This window comes from Ictidomys tridecemlineatus, unplaced genomic scaffold, assembly GCF_052094955.1.
Source record: "Ictidomys tridecemlineatus isolate mIctTri1 unplaced genomic scaffold, mIctTri1.hap1 Scaffold_155, whole genome shotgun sequence".
NCBI classification, from domain to species: domain Eukaryota; kingdom Metazoa; phylum Chordata; class Mammalia; order Rodentia; family Sciuridae; genus Ictidomys; species Ictidomys tridecemlineatus.
In genome coordinates this window covers 120,644-136,918 of record NW_027521361.1, presented here as the reverse complement: position 1 = coordinate 136,918, position 16,275 = coordinate 120,644, and the positions used below count along the sequence as shown (strand labels likewise).

The following is a 16,275-nucleotide window of genomic DNA, read 5'->3' as shown; positions in this document are numbered from 1 at the left end:
ATGATTAAGCGTGTGAAGAAAGAGTCTACAAAATGGGAAAAAATCTTTGTCAGCTGCTCCACTGACAGGGGATTAATTAATATTAATAATATATAAAGATCTCAAAAAACTCAATGCCAAAATAACCTCACAGTTATAAGGCAAAAAACAGACATACCTCAAAAGAAGAAACACAAATGGCCAACAAATATATGAAAAATGTTCAAAATCTCTAGCAATCAGGGAAATGCAAATCAAAACTACACTAAGCTTTCATCTCACTTAATCAGAATGGCAATTATCAAGAATATAGATAATATATGCTGATGAGGATATGGAGAAAAAGGTACACTCATACATTGTTAGTGGGACTGCAAATTAGTATAACCACTTTGGAAAAACCATATGACCCAGCTATATCCCACTCCTTAGTATTTGTTCAAAATAACTAAAATCAGCATACTATAGTGATACAGCCACCACAATGTTTACAGCAGCACAATTCACAATAGCCAAATTATGAAGCCAACCCAGATGCCTGTCAACAGATAAGTGGATCAAGAAAATGTGGCAAATATATATACACAATGGAGTTTTACTCAGCCATAAAGAAGAGTGAAATAATGGCTTTTGCAGGTAAACAGATGAAGATGGAGAAAAGTATGCTAAGTGAAATAAGCCTGACTCAGAAAATCAAGGATCAAATATTTTCTATTGTATGTGGAAGCTAGAACAAAATAAGGGAAAGAAGGCTTTGGGGGAGGAAAATAGATATCATAAAGATACAGGGAATATCACATTGGAGTAGAAGTAGGAAAACGAGAAGAAAAAAGGAAAGTTAAAGAAACATGAAATGAATTTAACAAAATCATTTTATATACATATGTAAATGTGCCAAAGGGAATTTCTCCTTAATGTATATGTAGAAAATACCAGTTAAATATAGATAAATAAAGGAGTGAAAGGAAGATCAGTAAGGGTCAGGGAAAATTCGGAGGAGAGGAAATCAAATTCCTTGTATGTATGATCTTGTCAAAATGAACCCAAATACTATGTAGAATTATAATGCTTTAATTTTTAAAAAAGGAAAAAAATATACTAAAGCAAGAAAAATGGAAAATTAGGATGCTATCATATTGAAAAAGGTTAAGAGATTGTAGTGGCTATCAGCGTAGTAGCAGTAGAAATGGTAAGAGATAGTTAGATTCTTGATATATATTGAGGGTAATCAAGATTTGTTGATTGGGTCACATTTGAGGTATGAAGAAAGAGAGAAAAGCTACTTCTCATATTTTTGGCCTAAGTAACTGAATTGAGATGAGAAGGCGGTAGGAAAAACAGCTTTGGAGGCTCAGTTTTGGAAAGGTTAAGTTTAGATTCCTATCAGATATCCAAATGAAAATGTGGAACAGGTCATTAAATATATGAGTCTAAATCTAGTTGGAGATATGAACCTGGAAATTATCCCATAAATGATATGTTAATGAATGAGGTAAGTGAGAAACAAAGAAACAAAGAGGTTTCAAGATCAAGTCTTTCCAATGTTAACAGTTTGGAAAGCTAAAGAGGAACTAACATAAGAGACCAAGGAGCTATAAATGAAGTAAAAAATCAAGAGAGGAAGATGAGCAATATAATCTGCATGCACATGATTTTTTTTCCAAAAAATTTGGAGGTATTTTGTATAAACAGGCAGAAAGTCTTTCTTGTTTGCCACCAAATCCCTTGTGCTTAGCTGAGAAGCTGTACAAACTAAGTGTAGGTTGAATACTGCTTATCCAAAATGGTTGGGACAGGAAGTAATAAGGATTTTAGACTTGGAATATTTACATATATAATAAGATATTTGGGGGTTGAGGCCCAAGTTTAAATAAAAAAATTCATTTATGTTTCACATACACTTTATACACATAGCCTGAAGGTAAACACAAAATTCATTTATTTTATTTTCCTTTTCTTTGTTGTTACTGAAGATTGAACCCAAGGGTGCTTAACCACTGAGCCACATCCTCAGCCCTTTTAATTTTTTAAATTTTGAAACAGCTTCTTACTAAGTTGCTGAGGCTGGCCTTGAATTTGCAATCTCCTGCCTTAGCCTCCCAAGCTACTGAGATTACAGGCATGCGCCACCATGCCTGGCTTCATTTATGTTTCATCTTTGAGAGCCTGAAGGCAAATAATTTTGTGCATGAAACAAAAATCTGTGTACAATGAAATATCAGAAAGAAAAGGTATACAAGAATTGCCAGCTAATACCAGAGGCTAAGAAAGGCTGTGTGGTTACAAACAGCATTTCTTAACCTACCTTGCAGCTAGGTAAGCCCATGTGACTAAGTTTTGGAATGAGAGCAGAAGTGATGTATGCATGCTTTCATAACAAATGTTCTTGCTCTCCACCTTTCTGCTAGCTGAAAAATGGTAACTATTGGAGCAGTTGTTCAAGATAGAGATCGAAGCCACATCTTGAGAATTCTGAATCACCCTGCTAGCCTGAAAAATCCTGTGGAGCAGAAATGTCTACTTGTTCTGGCTTTTTTGAGAAATAAACTTTTACTTCATTTAAATCCTTTTACAACTGTAGTTATACCTTGGCTATTAAAAAAAAAGGAAACAGAAACTGTGGTCACTGAAAGAATAATTTTTGTCTATTTTGTTCACTGCCATATCTCTTGTACATATCAAGCATTCAGAAATATGTACTGAACTGGGCACAGTGGCACATGCCTATAATCCCAGATACTACAGAGTCTGAGGCAGGAGAATCACAATTTTGAGGTTAGTCAAGGCAGCTATCTCAAAATTTAAAAAACCCTATCTTAAAATAAAAAATAAAAAGGTTGTGTATGTAGTTCAGTGGCAGAGTATCCCTGAGTTCAACCTTCAGTACTACCAAAAAAAAGAAAAAATTACATTCAATATGTGAATGAATTAATATGGTATTAGCAATTATAAAAGCTAGAAGACAGTAAAGATAATTTAAATTCTATACTCAGGCACACTATTAACAATTAAATGTATAATACACTTCCAGAAACTTAAGAACTTAAACATTTATATACTACAGTATACTTTAACAGGTTACTATGCAAGTATGTGCCCCTACCAAAATGAGGGAACACATAAAGAAAGGAATCTAAGAAACAAAAATTCAATACAGGAGGAAGGTGAAGGGAATTTCTGGATGATAAAGAAACTTCTAAGATGATGGTTGGGTCAGAGGCTAAGACAGCAACCAGTTCAAATTGGAAAATGTCAGGAAGGAGGTTTCCAAGTGGAAGAGGAGAAGGGGTGGAAAGGGGAAGATAAATGAAAACTCTGATAGGTTTTCTAATAGGCTTGATCTTATGAAAATGTGCTATAAAAGGGCATGGGAAGACCAAGCAATGTCTTAAACAAATCCATGCTTTAATGAGTAAATTCTTAACTCCAGGAAATAGAAGTGTATTAAAAAGGAAATACAATAAATACCATTTGATCTAATAGTGAATAATATCACATTGCCCTCAATGTGATAAGTATAGGTAAGGCAGAATATGAAATCCTCATCAGTAAATAGTATGTAAAATTAATGATTCAAAAGAGGAAGCAATATAAAAAATCATTTTAGAAATGAAGTTTCAATGAGGAACAAGAAAAGGGGTGAAGAGACATGGGGTAGGGAGCTTCTGTTAATTTCATTTTAAGTGTTTAACCAGTTTGCATTGGTTGCTGTCTCAGCCTCTGACTCAGACCATTGAAAAGACTGGAATTCCTGCTACTGTCTATAATATATACATTTTACTATGTTAGACGGGAGGTTCTCCAGATTGAGAGAATTATTCCCAAAGCTGCTGTGTTCCTTTTAGGGTTATTTTTGTCTTAAACAAATTGCCACAGAAAGTTAATAACATTTTGATAATAAATGATGAAATAATTTAGGATGATAAAATACTGCTTTTCTTAAAATACTACTTTAACTAAATAAGATATCAAGAAATAAATTATCAAACGCTATCCTGGGAACTTTAAATAAACATTTAATATAGTCATCCCTTGGTATCTGGGACTGATTATAGCATATTTCAGATACAAACTCCACAGATGCTTAAGTCTCTTACAATGCATAATAATGTTATATAATGCAATTTACTATGATATATTTGCTTTTAACCTACATATATTCTGCAAATTTAAATCCTCTCTACATTATTAGTATTGTTTTGAGGTGGGGTACTAGGGATTGAACCCAGGGTGTCACATATGCTAGGCCAGTGCTTTAGCAGTGCAGGGTTTGTTTTTTTAAAAAATACAAACCCTGGAGGTATTTCTAATTGTCCAGGGTGACACTGAATTTGCAATCCTCCTGCCTCAGCCTCCTGGGTAGCTGGGATTACAGGTGTGTGCCTCCATGCCCAGTTCTAGATTATTTAAAATACCTGCTATAGTAGAAATACTATATAAATAGTTACACTGTATTGTTTAGGAAACAATGACAATACAAAAAAATCTATATGTGTTCAGTACAGATGCAAGCACTGTAGGTATAACTACATTTTCAATATGTGGCTGACTGAATCCATGGGTATGGAAACCACATATGTAAAGTGCTGACTGTGTATTATTCCTACAGGAAAATGAATTGGAAGGGGTGGGGAAGAAGATAGGCAACTGATATGAAATAATTGTTCATTCTGTGCTAAGAAACAAATTAGGTATTCTAAACAGTTATTTCATTTGGTCCTTAATAAGTTTGGAGATAAAAAATAATTTGTTCAAGGTCACACAGTCCCTTGAACACAGGTCATAAAATAATTTTAAAAAACTATAAAAAAATTTAAATATTACATAACAATAAGCAAATAATTCAATTTATTTATAAAAATTTCTTTCAAGCTGGGAATATAGCTCATCAGTAGAGGGTTTTTCTAGAATGTATAGGGCCTGGGGCTCAATCTCCAGCAAAACAGAAATAAAGAAGAAAAGAGGGATAGGGTGAAGGGGAGAGGAGAAGGAGGGAGGGAAAAAAATTTTCTTATTCTTTCCATGTTGCTAAGCCCCAAAATGTTTAAATACAAATTTGGTCAACCAGATTATTATTATTATAGTAATTTCATTAGAATCATACTTACTTGAATGTGGCAAGAGCACTGTAGCAAAGATGCTATTGCTACCTATTGGGAAGAGAAAAATTAATTTGAAAAGATAGGTAACATGTATGGTTTTATTTTTACATGTCAGCATAAAGTAACATGTAATATACATAGCACAAAATTTTATCACCATCTTTTAATGTGTCAGTTTTTTTAGAAAGATGAAACTAAGTATTCCTTGTACCTAGAATGTTTTTCTCTTTCTTAGTGTAAATGGTTCCCCTTCTATCACAGTCCCTTTCAATTTTCCTCACTGAACTTATGTACTTATTTTTTTATTCACTGCCTGTTGCTCCCTTTCAAGTGGTGGTGAGGTCCCAAAAGTACTAAATAAATCTTTTTGAATGAATAAATCAGAAAACAACATGCATTAACAAATGCATAAGTGTGATAATCACCATTTTCACATTTAGATGCTACTTTTCATACTGATTTGATTACAAAGGATTCTGTAGTTTGTTAATTAAAATGATGAGAATTATCTGAAACAAAAATTCCTTTTTTACCAAATGGTTTGTATCAAATACTTACCACAGGAACTATTGAGATCCATATCTGAAAACACACTATGTTCTGAAGAAGCAGACACTGGTGGAGTAGATGGTGTATTTGGAGAGGTTGGTGCTGACACTGTTGATTCGAGCTCAGTTTCAGCAACCCGACTAAAGCTTATCTTATAAGGTTCTCTTTCTAATTGTGTTGGATGACCTCATAAAGTGCCTGAGGTAGAGCCATGCCGTCCTGAATTAGGCCCTATTCCAGGAGATTTTAAGGAGTAGGTTGATTTCCTAGCCTAGGAAAAGTAAACATAATTAGTATCATTTATTTTCATGAGTTACATTATTAGTTAATTAGTTCTCAAGGAACCAGTTAATTAATTCTCAAGGAATAAATTAAAAGAGTGCAACAAAATACCAATCTGCAGGGGCAGTTTGTGGTATTCTAGTAATAACTTCTGGATTTAACTGGATTAATTTAAAAATGAACTTGAATATAAGTAAATCTCTTTCAATAACTGTAGAAATAAAATGCCTAAAAAATTGTGTCAAAACAACCTTTAGCTCCTAAAACACTTATATCTAAACTTTTTTTCAAATAACTTATATCAATTTAATAAATATTTACTGGTAACATAATTTATGTTTATATTATGTTATGTGCTTCACTTTTTAAAAAGTCCCCTTTTCCCCTTTTCTTATACTAAATGTTCAATCTCTATAACAGTGCTTTCAAAACCCTTTGGTGAAGAGGGCTATCATTGTTCCCTATCCTAAACTCCATCCCAATTTTAAAACTCTGGCAGTGGTAACTTGATGAAAAAACAAAAAACTCAGATTCATAAATTTGAGTTGGAGGCAAATGCTGTGGTAAATGCCTATAATACCAGCTACTCAGGAGGATGAGGTAGGAGGATTGTCAAGTTTGAGGCCAGCTTGGATATTGTGGTTTGGATATGTGGTATCCCCCAAAAGTTGATGTGTGAGACAATGAGGGAATGTTGAGGGGTGAAATGATAAGATTATGAGACCTATAACATAATCAGTGAATTAATTCACTTCAATGAATTAACTGAGTCGTAACTATGGGCAGGTAGGGTATAGCTGAAGAAGTATATCACTGGGAGTTATACCGTTGGGTTTATATTTTGACCCTGGTGAGAAAGAGTGCTTCTGCTGCCTGGTTTCCACATCTTGAGCTGCTTTACCTCTTTCACGCTTTTCTGCTTCTGCCTGATGTTCTATCTCACCTCAGGCCCAAAATTAGGGGTCCACTGACCATGGACTGAACCTCTGAAACCATGAGCCAAAATAAACTTTTTCCTCTTGATGTTGTTCTTGTTGGTCATAGTGATGAAAAAGTGACTAAAACACTGGGCAATGTAAGAGACATCCTGTCTCTAAAATTAAAAACAAAATTAAAAAGACTGGGGATATAGCTTAGTGGTAGAGCCCTTGCCTTCCATGCATGAGACCCTGGGATAGATCCCTAGCACCCACTCAAAAAAGTTTGAGTTAAAATCTCAACTGTGCCAAAAACTAGCTGTTCAGTCTTGAAAAAGTTATTTAATCTCTTTGAGCCTCAATTTTTTTATTTATAAAGTAAGGATAATCATTATCATATACTGATGTGAGAATGAGATACCATGCAACTACCTAGTTTACTGCTTTGCCAAAGGAAGTCTGTTTATAAATGATTTTTACTTTTTTCCAAATCTTGCTTCACTTTCAGTGACTTAGAATTAGTCTTCCATTATTTCTGTTGCCACTGCAAACCTGTGGAATAACTAGAAAGTGTAGAAGCAATTCCTAGTGTGAGAGATGGGTTTCACTGGCAACCACAGACCATGGAGCCCTAATGGCAGGAGCCAATGGTCAAGCAAAAAAAAAACCTATATACTACTGCTTACTCTTTTCCCAGTTCTTTTCACTTCCTTTGTTCCATTCAGCTACTGCTAGGCTCTCATATTCTCACACCTGTTTCTCTTATACTAGAAGGGATCAAAAATTGACAGATAAATGGTAGTAGGACAAAGGATACATCAGATTTTATCAAAAAAGCTGATATCTTCCTTTACAGTATACATAATTTTAGAAATAGTACTATAAAATATCTAAAAATAGCTATTTGATTACAATTTTAAGGAAATAGGTTGTTAAATATTAAAAATAATATTTTCCAACATTGTCATGGACTTGCAAATCGAGGAGGCTGTTTGTAGTTTCGGGGTTCGATTTCTAGTGACTTGTTGAACAAATAATCTGTAAACTCTTTTTCAGATGAGCTTCCCATGGGGTTAAGGTTTTCAAAGAACCTCTGGAATTAAAGAAATACTCCTAAGTATATACTTACTCAAATTTTTAGTGAAAATTATTTATTTTATCATTTTTAAAACTAAAAAATTAAGAGATCACAATGTCTGGAAAGGTTACAAAGATTGTTTATTCCAGTCGCTCTACTTTTCAATAAGATTACATAATTTCTCTGGAAGTCATATTCTAGTCAAACATTATGATTATAAGATGAACAGGTTTTAATGGCTCAGTAGTTAACACTTATCCTTTAGTAGTCTACTAATTATAACATAATGATCACGAGTAAGCTAACAAAAGTGTTTAGAACCAAAATTATAGTTTAAAAAACCACAATAGAACTTTGATAATTGGAAAGACATATTCAAAAGTAATCAAGAGAAATTATAATAAACTTTATAACTTACCTGTGTCAAATTCTAGTACAAAAGTATTTTTATCAAAAATATTTTATCTTTATCAAAAAATATTCACCAAATATTTTGCAAGTAAAAATTTAAGCTCCAAAGTAGGAAATTTAATACTTTAGCAAAGTGCTCCCCTCAAAAAAAAAAAAAAAGAAATCTCACTAATTAGAAACCACCCTGTTTATATTTTACTATATTTTCTGGTGTTTTATTATGTGTGATTATATATACATAAATAAATAAATAGAAACTTTTTCTTTTTTGCAAAATTGGGGTAACACCGTATTTATTTTTAATCTTTTTAAAAGTTTATAGTCAAGTTGTTCCCATGTGGTTTACTTATCTTATAAAGTACAAATTTTAAGTCTATGGAATTTTATCAGACATGTTCCAGAATTCATTTCACTAATCCTTATATAGGCAGTTATCCAGATAAAAGCCTTTTAATTCTTTGCTATAATAATAATTATTAACTCCTGGTGCAAATATTTTTCTACATAATTCTATGGTTATCTTTGAAAATTCCTTAGATGCAAATTTCTGGATTTAGCTTTATTTCATTTTTGAGTGTTTAGAAGCAAGTAAAAGATATTTATTGGGTTTGGCTTTTGTAAGAGGCAAAATGAACTTGAAAAGTATATCACTCCTCTAACAGAAACAATTATTTTTTATACTCAAGTTAGCTAACTTATATTACACTAGCCAACAGTAATTTAAAAACTTTTAGAAAGCTTTATTTTTAATTTTCTCATCATTTGTTCTAACTTAAAAATACGATTTTGTTTGATTAATGTTGGTTTGTAAAATGAATAGCTTAGTTTGTATATATTTTAAATGTACTTTGATTCAATCATAAAGAGGCATTCCCCTTCTCCAAAATGCTTTAAATGATGGTAAGAAACCTAGATCAGAACAAAAAAACCTATTGGCATATATGCTACTGAGATACAAATGCTTAAAGTATTATTTCAAGTATACCCAATGACAATGTAAAATTATTTCTGTGGAAAAAAATATATTGTGAACTCTAATCTGACTTTAAGAACACATTTTCTTATTAGCCTTCTGAAGATCCACATAGAGAGGGTGGGCTCAATGAAATAGGCAACAAAAATTACTATTTACTTTAAAACAGTTATATGTCTGCATTTTAATTAATGGTATGCTTTAGGTCATTCTTTCTAAGGACTGTAGAGTATTTGAACTGGGAACTGGGACTGTAGAGTATTTGAACTGAATAGTAACTATCTCATAATTCAGGAAGGTAGAAATGATAGTGGCTATTTTCATTCAATATGCCCAATTTGTAGATTCTTTTAAGAATGTAGCATAATTTTTAACATGAAAAGTTAAATTACAATATGTTCTCAATTTCAAATACATATGATATATTAAGTTCATTTAATATAAACGTGGTATCATAATGCACTCTAATTTAGATGGCATCCCACATTTTTTCCCCTGTTAGGAAAAAAGTACAATCCTAACTTTCTTAGGACAAAAATTTCAATAAAGACAGAAATAGCAACAGGTCACTAGATAGATATATTGGCAGAGTTAAAACTAAAATAATGCATTCCTATAATGCTCAACTTAAAATGAGACAAAGACATAGAATACACTAAGCATAATGTTTCTAAGAGGGTTCATCATGTGATTTCCACTACCAAAATATTAGCAAGAATGTATGTTCCCAGTGAATTAAAGTATACCTGTAGGAAAGCCAGAAAATGCACACTTATGATATCACAGTATCAGTATTATACACCATTGTTCAAAATAGAACATCAGTTGATAGAATATTAAAGCCCTTTTGTGCTATGCATATATACCACTCTTCCAAACTCTTCTCCTACTTAAGCATAGTCATCTTCTGAGAAGATAAGTTGTTTAATGTTATACTGGCTCACATAAAATATTTAAAATGGTTATCCATCAATGATGAAATTAGTAGTGGATTTTTACTGCATGGACATCAGAAAAACTTCTTTTGTTCAACTTTGCCATTCGCTTTTTTGGAAGTGTTGCTTGAACCAACTCAACAAAGAAGTAATATTTTCAAGAGAAAGCACTTCGTATAAATAACTGCAGATAGTGTAGGTATAATATTTAACATTGTTAACTACCAATTATTAACTCATTTTTTTTACAAAGCAAAATAAACAGCATGATATGTGATTATGGTATTTTGTAGAGATCACCGAGTACTTAACACATTCCCTTTTAAAGACAAGAAAAAAAAATATTTACCCTCATTTCTGGTTCTATTTGTAAACAATAAGGCTGATTCTGATATTGCTGAATTTCTCCAGTAATTTCTGCCACTTTTCTCCTCTTACTGAAATTGTTCAAATCTTTCCCTTTCTTTTTTAAAAAATCATTATTCCCTTCTTCAGTCTTCAGAATATTTGTTAAATATATTCCTAGTGAAAAAAATATTTAAAGAAAATTTATTTTAAAATTGGTCATTTAATCAATCATTTGGGAAAACAATCTTGTAAAACTAAAAGACTTACTAGCAATTCCACTCCATAATGTTGATAAGGCAAGGCTCTGATAGACTTTATGGTTATGATTAATTCTCCATTAATTTTTTTAACATAGAAAAAATTTAAAATAAAAAGAAAATAAAGGCTACTAGTCTAAGAAATAGCAAATTGAGCTTTCCTAAACCGTGTTTATAAAGTCTAAATTATGTTTTAAATCGAACCAAAATTTTTAATGCTTGATTTTATTTTATTTTATTTATTTATTTTCACATTACAACACTTTCAAATTTTTATTGAGTATGGTCTTATTACCTCTGTAATAATGCTTGATTTTAAATATTTATTTTCAATAATCTTTAAGTGATCATCAATATCATAAGCACTGCTGATTAATAAAAGTTCAGACTTAAATTGTTTTCTCAGAGCCCATGATTTAGATTTAAAAACCAATTATATTTTAATCTTTCACAATAGAAACTTTAATCTCCTTTTTCGAATAATTACTAATATATTTAAATTAGTAGTTATCAATTGATAATTTTGTTCCTAAGAGTGTATTGGAAATATCTGGAGACATTTCTGGTTATCATGATGTAGGTGTTACCAGCATATAGTAAACAGGAAACTTGGAGGCTACTAATCATCCTACAAGCACATGACATTTACTCATTTATTTGATTCATATGCCAATAGTGTGAGGTTGGAAAACCTTGATTTAAATAAATTATACAATTTCAACAGTTTAGTCATACATCACATTATTATATTTATATAAAAATGATCTATAAGGCTAGAATGGAGGGGCTAGGAATATAGCCTAGTGATAAGAACAGGTGCTTAGCATGTGAGATGCCCTGGGTTAAATCCCCAGCATGAATGTGTGTGTGCCCATGCGCGTGCGCACACACATACACACACACACACACATACACACACACACACACACACAGAGACTAGAATTAAGCTGAAAAACTGCTGTAACATTATAGTACAATATGCTACTCAAGTGTTTGTGGTGATGCTGTTGTAAACAAACACACTGTTGCTGCCCACCATATTAAAGTATAGCACATAAAACACACCACATATACGACAGTGGTCCCGTAAGATTATAATAGAACTGAAAAATTCTCATTGCCTAGAGATGTAGCTGTCATGATGCCAACATAACACATTTTTCAAGCCTTCATAAACAGACCTGTCAGAAAAGTATAGCATGTTTGTCTATGAACAGTACTTAATACTTGATAATAGTAATAAATAACTGTTACTGGTTTATGCATTTACTATACTACACTTTTTATCATTACTTTACAACAAAAACGTTTACTACAAAACAGTATTCCATATTATGCCACCAGCAGCCTCACATGTATCATCTATGTTGAATGCATCAAGAGATCACATTCAAAGCAGAGGCACACACCTAAAGTTCCAGCTACTCAGAAGGCTGAAGCAAGAGGATTGCTTGACCCAGGAATTTGAGACCTGCCTGGGATACATAGCAAGACCCCATTGCAAAGCAAAACAAAACAAATCAGGCAATGTTGAGTAATTGATTTATACCATCTAGAATTGTGTGAATACACTGTTTGCAGAACAGAATTGCTGCCTACTGATGCATTTCTCAGAATATGTCCTTGTCATTAAGCAATGCATAAATGTATTTAAGAAAAGTTCACTTTATAAAACTTTGCCTAATATATAACAATTCTGAGTTTACTTTTTATTAGTATATTAAAATTATACATAATAGTGGAATTAGTTGTTACATGTTTGTACATGCACACAATAATATGATTTGTTCAAAGTTGTTCCAATTCTGAGTTTTAACAAATCACTTAAAAGCCTTTAATAAAGAGAAAACGAACACTGTAGATATGACATAAATAGATAAAAACAATAGTTACCACTCTCTGAGTGCCTGTTCTGATAGAATTTGTATTAGGTTGTATAGATAAAATATTTTTAATTCTTACAACTCCATGAGGTAAGTATTATAACTTGCATTTTACAGGAAAATAAATAATAGAGTTTTAAGTTTTATTTATCAATACAGATGAAAATAGACAAGGTAATATAAAATATGAACAACTGACCTCTAAAGACTGGCCTCTTTGGACTATAACACATTTTGCCTCAAAATACAATATCCATCTTTAGTAACTTACCAAAAAAAGGCACACAAGGTGGATTGATTGACTTCAGTTTTACTAGGTATTTTTAAAAGTGATCTTGACTTAATTCCACAGCTTCATCTAAAATTTTCCATTTTCTTTCCTGTAATGCCTTAAAAACATATAAAATGAGCATAATCTCCGTTTATAGTTCAATCAAATGTATGGATACAGAAATTTAGAAATTATAAAATTTTGCAAAAATTTGATATTAAATATTTTAAAAAATTAAAATAAGAGAGGTAATCCTTTGGGCATTTGCCTAAAGTGATTTTTCCTCTTTTTATCTATAATATAAAATCTAAAACCTTAAATTTTTCTAAAACAAATTAGAAGATTAAGCAATCAAAAATTTCATCCTCAGGACCTTGATAGTCATAATTTTGATTAGCCAGAGTTTCAAGTCTTAGATGTAGGAAGCGAGAATCATAATTGTTCAGCATTTAAGTACTTTTCCACTGAAAGGTCTTTTGGGGAAAAGGGTGGAGTTTTGGTAAAGAGATGACTACAGGAGGGTAAGAAAGCATTAACAAATTTAGTTAATGTAATAAACATAGGAATTTCTTTTTAAATTTCATTGTTAGATTTTCTTACTAGATGTTAGTTTATAACTTGATAAGAGCAAACATTATACTTGAGAACCATTCAATATATTTCCTTTAAATTATGAAGAAAGAGTGCACCATAGCTTTTATTCAAATCTATCCAAAAGTCCTAGCTAAAAGGGACAAGAAACAAAATAAATAACTAGGAATTGCAAAGAAAAGGAAAAAAAAAAAGAAAGAAAAACGTCACTATTTACAGAGATTATGACTATCCGCAAGGAAACTCCAAAACTCTATCTGCGAAGTGTTAATAAGAGAATTTACTAATGTTGCTGTGTCAAAAATCAACTAGATATGAAAATCTTTCATCAATAAGGAAAATAATTTTTTTAAAAAGTCTAACATAAATCTAACAAAAAAAGTATGAAGTCTCTATCAAGAAAACCATAAGACAGTATTAAATGGGTAAATAAATGGAGAGATATACCATGTTCCCAGTTGGGAAGACTCATGACTGTAAATTGGCACTAATTGATTTTACAGATCTAATGCAACTCCTATTACAGTTCCAATTTTCAACTTGGCAATGGTGGCACATGCCTGTAATCCCAACAACACAGGAGGCTGAGACAGAAAGACTGCAAATTCAGCCTCAGCAATTTAGCAAGATCCTCAGCTACAAAGCAAGACCCTGTCTTAAAATAAAAAGGGCTACAAATGTGACTCAGTGGTAAAATGCCCCCTGGTTCAATCCTCAGTACCAATAATAATAATAAAATCCAATTTTTAAAAATGAAGCTTAAAATTATTCTAAAATTTATATATGAAAATAAAGGGCTAAGACCAAGTCAACCTTGAAAGATTGCTAAAAGATCTGCTATACTTTCTTTTCAAGAATTAGTATACAAGTAGGCTGGGGTTGTAGCCCAGTGGCAGAGCACTTGCCTAGCACATTTGAGGTACTGGGTTTGATCCTCAGCACCACATACATCTACAACTAAAAATAGAAAAAAATATAAAAAGACCAGAAACAGGACTACACATAAGGATACTAAATTTATGACAGCTGATATTATAGGTCAATGGGGAAAAATGAATTAACAATAAATGAATGCAAACAACTGGGTAGCCTTATGGAAAAAAATGTAATAGTAGGGGTTGTGGCTCAGTGGTAGAGTACTTGCCTAGCATATGTGAGGCAGTGGGTTCAATTCTCAGCACTGCATACAAATAAATAAAATAAAGGTCCATTTACAACTAAATTTTTTTTAAAAAAATGAAATAATATTCCAACCTCACCCCATATTCAAAACTCATTTCCACCTAGAGTAAGGATTTAATGAGAAAGATAAAACATTAGGATAATGGGGGGGAAATTAAAGTGGAGAACAAAAGCATAAATAACAAAGAAAAAATAAGTAAATTTGACTACATTAAGAATTCTTGTTCATCAAAACACACCACAAAAAAATGAAAAGGGGAGCTTTTATCTGGGAAAAGATAAATGATGATATTTTAGAATCCAGAATATAAGAGCATTTGTATATAACAATTTAAAGTTAAAAATTTTCCACAAGAAGAACAAAGAACCAAATAGAGGTTCAAACTCATTAAAAATCAGGAAAATATAAAACAAAACCACAATAATGGAAAAGATAAAGGCCTGAAAATATCAAGTATTGATGAGAATATAAAATAACTGGATTTCATACATTTCTGATGGGAGTGTGAATTGGTACAATTACTTGAGAGAACAACTTGGCATTATCTAGTAAAGTTGAAGACATCTATATCCTAAATTCTACTTTTATAGTAATATATTTGGGTATATCAGGATATATATAAAGAATGTTAACAGCTATATTGTTCATAACAATTCCAAATGATTATTAACTAATTAAAAAAATGATTAAATTTTGGTAAACTGATTTCTATAATTATGATATAGTTATGAAAAAGAATGAACTATAGCTATAAACAACATGGATCAATCTTAGGAATACAGTGCTAAGAGTCATTGAAGAATTATAAAATTAAGAAACATGCAAAATAAAACAATATAGGTTAGATAAAAGCAAGAGAATTAAAAGCCTAAGATTCATTTCAGTGAAAGAATGGAGGGGCTCTTAAACTGAATGCTAGGTACACAGATATTTTTATTCTTTATACCTTATATATAATTATAGAAATACTGTCAGGCTGGGGATGTGGCTCAAGCAGTAGAGTGCTCGCCTGGCATGCATGCAGCCCGGGTTCGATCCTCAGCACCACATACCAACAAAAGATGTTGTGTCCACCGAGAACTATAAAATAAAATGAATAAATATTAAAAATTATCTCTCTCTCTCTCTCTCTCTCAAAAAAAAGAAAAAAAGAAATACTGTTGTCCAATAGTTTTTAAAATGAATGCTTAGCCTGTAAAATGAATAAAGTGCCTCAGAGTTTTTCAATATCTGAGTTGAAATAATTAATCTGAACAGATAGTTAATTTCTTTAATATATAAAGTTCATAAGTAAATAAAATGCGAATACCCAAATAGAAAAATTCAAACATAAAAATATTTTTTCTTCTTCTCCCGCCAATCACAACCCACTAAAAGAATTAATGAAGAAAGACATATTTTTCCACACTATTCTTAATATTCATGCAACTCCACTTAGAGGTTTAGGGTTTGTTCTGTTTTGTTGTACTAATATGGAATCGCACTATAGTCATTCAGAACTTCCTTATGATTTTTT

The 16,275-nt window shown here is 31.7% G+C and overlaps 1 pseudogene; it reads right to left on the bottom strand.

The window, feature by feature from the left end:
* The window catches only part of LOC144372747 (son of sevenless homolog 2-like), a 40,355-nt pseudogene that overhangs the window by 8,284 nt on the left and 15,796 nt on the right, over positions 1-16,275 (bottom strand).